This window comes from Cricetulus griseus, chromosome 4 (genome assembly GCF_003668045.3).
Source record: "Cricetulus griseus strain 17A/GY chromosome 4, alternate assembly CriGri-PICRH-1.0, whole genome shotgun sequence".
Taxonomy (NCBI): domain Eukaryota; kingdom Metazoa; phylum Chordata; class Mammalia; order Rodentia; family Cricetidae; genus Cricetulus; species Cricetulus griseus.
This window is the reverse complement of record NC_048597.1, coordinates 188,801,774-188,807,806: the sequence shown is the minus strand read 5'-3', so window position 1 is coordinate 188,807,806 and position 6,033 is coordinate 188,801,774.

Here is a 6,033-nt window from a genome sequence, read left to right as displayed (position 1 = left end):
AAATATCAATATGAGAAGGAAAAACCAGGGACCCACTAGAGACTTATGCTGAGAGTCCTAGAAAACCACAGGTTTTTAGCTTGGAAGGGAGAAAAGCCTTGCGCAGGTGTTAACTGTGCTTGCTTCTTGGCTGGTGAAAGGCTAAAACTAGATTCTGGGATGAGAGGGCTCCTTTTCCCTTTCTCATGTCCCCACAGTTTCCCATGTCTTTCCATTCTGCTTCAAGTAGGGATGATTATGTCATTTTGTAGATAATACCAAGACACGGAAGGGGAGTGCTTTGCTTCACACATCTTAGGAAGATTCCTAGCCACTCAACCTGAGCTCTGTCCATGATCCTAGATCACAAGGAGCTTTCCTCCTCTAGGTCATGAACTAGAGCAGAGCTCCCAAGCCGGTATCCACAGGTGCAGCTTAGCCCTTAGACACAGGCTGTGTAACCCAGTATTAATCTCTTTTAGATTCAAAAACTGACTTTGTTGACAATGTTGCAACCTTACACCACCTCGCCTGCTATAGACAGAACACTGGGTCCATAATTTTTATCTCCATGACAACTATTTGAAGAGGGGAGTAGCCATGAGCCTGGGATACTTTGTCCAGGTTGCAGCAGGCTTTCTGGGGGGGGGGCTTCAGTCTTAATACCTGGGCCATCATTTATCATCATGTTGGTGTCATTTTTCTTGTAACAAAAAAGTGGACTATTTCTCGCAACTGTGTTTCTAGAAAAGATCAAAGGAGAATGAAGAGTACACCTGTGCAATAAGAGTGAGTAATGATTTGTTTATACAAATAATATTTTGTGTCTCTTTCCAAATAACAAGGCTGGCTAGCTCTCTCCTTTGTCAGCCTGGCTCCTGTGGATAGTAGAGTTTTTCTGATGTAGAGTAGAGTCAGCAATGAAGAGGCCTTGGATGAGTAAGGACCTTTTTGAACCTAGTTTATCATCTGTGAAACCAGAGTATAAAACCACCTGATGTAGAAACAGTGATGCAGAGGCAAAAAGTGCCTTGTGAACTTCAGAGTGTTATTGAGATGTAGTATATTCTCTGCGTCCTTCCTGGAAGTCATATGTGGAGATTGCAATCTTGAAGATAATCAGCACTTTGGGAGGTGAATAGGCCGCGAAACTGAAAGAGTAGATTAAGCTGCTCAGGCATGGTGACAATGTTTAGCTCATTTTTAGATAATTTTTTCTCAGTTACTTGATGCAATCTCTAGGAAAGGGGCTTAAGACAGTGCCTCTCTTTCCTAAGCATCTAGCTGTCACATGAGGGCATTCGGGGAGCCCCTTCCTATGATGGAGGAGAAAAGAGAAGGTTAGGAAGACCCTGACATTGAGACTGTTTCTCTACAAGTATGCCAAAGGACTATACTTAGGGAGGTATTGTTTTCTGAGATCCAGCACTTCCATGGGAAGGCATTTACTGGCCATGAGAGAGCCTTCCAGGAGGAGGAGAGCAGAAATACGCCATCTCGAATTGCATGGTGGTGCTACAGGCAATGTGCAAAGAAAGCCTCCAACTGCGCATCAGCATTTGTTTGTAGAGATGCTACATTTTCTTCATGGATACATTGTTGGGACTCACAAAGTGGTACCTCAAGGTGTGCCTGTTGACATGTGGAGCTGGTGGAGTGGTCTTAGAGAGGACCCTTCTAAGCCCTGCCCCCTCTATCTTGACTCTCCCACAGGTGCAGGAAAGGACTTAATCTGCTTTAAGACCAGATCCCCAAAAGATCACAGCCACCTTCCGTTCTCACAAAGGAAGGTCATAGTCTATCAGAGTGCATTCACCTAGGGCGACTTTGCCCCAAGGTAACATCTCTTTGTGGCTCCTTCAGATTCCAGAGGGTGATTTATAATCTTATCTCTGTCTCCGAGACTATCCAGTCCCTTGATAATTATTAACTAAATTGTCCGGCCCCCCCACTCCCATTTTTTTTCTGTATGGTGAAGGGTATGCAGGCATCCAAGCTTCACTGGGTTAGTTGGGCAATCACACTCCTGATCCTTACTGCAATAGTGCAGAGTCACATCAACCCCTGAAACTCACTGACTCAGTAGAAACACTCCCATGACTGTCCCTTGTGCACACCAGCAAACTGCTGTATCATTCCTCCTATTAGTCTAGGTGTTGTCAGTTCATCTCAGTCAACACTCAGAGGTCAGAGGGAGTGGGGGATTTCCTCTACCTGTATACCATATGAATAATGAGAAAGGCAATTAAAATAGCTAAATAGTAACATATTGTGTGCCCCTTGCTTACTGGTGTGTTAGTTCCAGTTTCAACTGTTTTTCTTCATTTAAGTTTTTTTTTTTTCTTTTTAAAGAATTTTTGTTTTGTTTTGGTATGACACTGGGAATTGAACCCAGGGTCTCACACATGCTAGGCAAGTGTTCTACCACTGAACTACAACCTGAAATCTTTTTTATTTCCAGGTAGGACCTCACTAAATTGCCAAGACTGGCCTTGAGCTCACTCCTAGCCCAGGCAGGTCTTGAAGTTACAATCTTCCTGCCTCCATCCCTTGAGCAGCTAGGATTACAGGCTTGCCCCATCAGGCCCAGCTTAAAAAAGTTTTCAAGTGAGAATATGTATGTATGCATGTATTATCAGTATTGGTGCTGGGAGAATTGTGGATAATTCATGGTGTTTCTGGTATTAAAAATCACCCTTCACCATCCTCCTCAAGGCATACTTATTTTGTATTTCTGTTCTCATCTTGCATTCTCAGCTCTGCCATGGGTGTAGCCTCAGGCTATGACTGAATCCAGCCAGGTGTGACTGAGTCAGGTGGCATACCTTTGAGGATTTGATATGAGGCTTTGTTTCTACATCTCACGTTTCCCAGCATTGTCCTAGTGCAGCTTACAGTAGTCACAGTGAGTCAGCAGAGCTTAGATGCTTAGCCAGTGGTCCATTCCTGTTAAAAGGAAACCATCATTCCCACTGCTCCACCAGCTCTCTTCACTGTCCGATAGATATGGAGGGCCACCTAATACACAGGCAGTAACCAGAACTAAGGCATTACCCGGATTGACAATGTTTTCCTAACTGGTAGTTGGATTCAGTGTGGCAATAGTTACAAGTGGCAAAAGCATGGCGGCACTTAATCCCTGTGCTTTGAGATGATCTAAAGAAAGGATGCATGCAAAGGGTAAGGCTGACTTCCTTTCTTCCGCTGAAGTATTTTTTGTGGCGAGCCGACAGCTCCCCTACCGCTGCAGGCCCTGGCGTCTGTGGCACCTTCACTTCATTTGTGGCACCCCTAAATGCCATGTAGCTCCTTAGCTTCCTAACCCCCAGGAAACTTACACTACCAGAGAAACACTTCTCTCCTTCAATTTTCTGTGGTGTAATTGTTCGCACTGGAACTTTTTATTTGTTTCAATGGACTCTTTCTTCATGGACTCTCCCTCTACCTGAACACATAAGTTCCCCCTAGATGGTGGATACTAGCTAAGTGTTTATTGAAATGAACAACAATTAAAAATGAAATATTTACTTCTGTCAGCTGAGTAAATATTTAACTTGCTTAAGCGTGATTAAGGTCACCGCCCAGGCATTGCCATTTCCTGCTTTCAGGGAACTATTGTCTGTTGCTAACTTGTTCCTCTGAGTTTTCCTTTCCTACCTATCTCAGTTATAGCTTGTAAGGCTTATGAAGTTAAACAAGACATTATACATTATATCTCTACTTATAACAGGAGGAACAAAACCCGAGTTACTATAGCCAACACCGAACACTCACCCCTAAGCTGTCCAAATTCAGGTAATGTTACTTGTGGGTAACAATCATTTCAATGCAATGTGACACTGACTACCTCACAAGTCAAGTGCTTCTGTGAGACTGGTCATTTGAGATGCCAACCAACACATGAGGGTACCAGACATCTTCCTACCATGAGATATAGGATAAGGATCCCATCACCATCTCACGAATTTGATTAATTTGCTAGTATGATGCTTCCTGGTTTGTTGCAAAGGATATAGATAAAGAACCAGATGAAAGGTTTATAGGGCAAGGTATATGGGATGAGAGATGGAGCTTCTCTGTGCTCCCTAGGCCTACAGGCATTTAGCTACATGGAAGCTTTTTGAACAGTGTGTGTGTGTGTGTATGTCTGCGTGCATGTGTGTGTGTATATATGTGTGAAGGCTGCACATGCAGAGGCCAGAGAGTGAGTGACATGAGATGTCCTCCTCTATCACTGTTGACCTCACTTTTTGAGACAGGTTCTTTCTTATTGAACCTAGGACTCACTGTTTGGTTAGACTGGCTGGGCAGTGAGCTCCGAGCATCCTTCATTCTGTCCTATTCAGGTGTGCACCTGGCTTTTTATGTGTGTGCCGAGGATCAGAACTCAGGTCCTCACGGTTAAGCAGCAAATTTTATTCACTCAGCCATATCTATGGCCCCTTTGGATTTTTATGGAGATTGTGTTTCACTGGCCCAGTTGATCACATCATAGCTACTGTAAGCAGCTTAGTCTGCAGTGCCTCTCCTTTGCATGGAAGGAGAGGTTAGGACATAGAACCAAAAGTTCCAACCCTCTAATCATGTTTAAGTCTCTCCTGTTCCCACCCTTCCTCATTCTAATCACATCTAAGAGCCTTTTAGCCAGCAGTCACCTCACACACAAAGGACCTCCTCACTCTGCAGATTCCAAGAGCATTTAGGAGCAGAATGTCAGGAAACAGGGAGGAAGAATGAATACATATTTCGTAATATCATAACCACTGACACCTTCCCATAAAGTCCAGGTACTCACTGCTTTTTTGTTTGTTTGTTGTTGTTTTTTGGGTTTTTTTTGTTTGTTTTTTCAACTTGACACAAGCTCTGGTCAACTGGGAAGAGGTAAGATCAATGAGAAAATGCCTCCATCAGATTGACCTGCAGGCAAATCTGTGGAGGCGTTTTCTTGATTTGTAATTGATGATTAATAGATGGTCCTGGGCTGTATAAGAAAACAGGTTAAACACCCCATGAAGAGCAAGCCAGTAAGCAGTGTTTTTCCATGGCCTCTGATTCAGTTTCTGCCTTCAGGTCAGCCCTGGCTTCTCTTCATGATGGACTATAAACTATAAGGTGAGATTACACCCCTGCACCCCAAGTTGCTTTGGTCTTGGTGTTTCATCACAGCAACACAAAACAAACTAAGACACCTGCTGGGCACAATGCTTGTAAAGCAGAGAAAGAAGCTGAAGACAGAAGGAACCGAGGAGTCCCCAGTGCCAGACTGCTGCAGTGGGACTGTAGGGTTTCCCACAATCTAGCAATGAGATAGTGCCAAGTCTTCTCTGCTTCAGTTGTGGGAAAATGGGGATGGTCATCATGCTGTCCTCCTCTGTTATTCTGAAGAATAAATGACATCTTGTACAAAACAAGTGCTATATAAGCACCACCATGACCACAGCTGCTGCTATTTTAAATTTGCCTTGAAGTTTAGCATTGAATATAGGTTCAGATATTGTGAATATTGAACTATATATAGCCATTGAATAATGGCTCACAAGGAATGTATTCTGAGATGTTGGAATCACACATCTTTATCATGTAACTTTAACTAGTAAGGCAAAGCAAACTCTTAAAGGGTGGAAGACAGTGAACCTGGCACCTTTGTAATGCTGCCATCTTCAAAGGTGTTGCTGTAGGGAAAAAGAAAGGTGGAGAAAAATATCCAGAGGTCTACAAGGATGACACCAACTAACCATCTAAGCAACAGTGGAGAGGCTACCTTAAATGTCCTCCCCTGATAATGAGATTGATGACTACCTTATATGCCATCCTAGAGCCTTCATCCAGTAGCTGATGGAAGCAGAAGCAGAGACCCACAGCTATGCACTGAGCTGAACTCTGGAATCCAGTTGCAGAGAGGGAGGAGTGATGAGCCAAGGGGTCAAGACCAGGTTGGAGAAACCCACAGAAACAGCTGACCTGAACAACTGGGAGTTCATGGACCCCAGACTGATGGCTGGGAAACCAGCATAAGACTGATCCAGACCCCATGAACGTGGGTGTCAGTGAGGA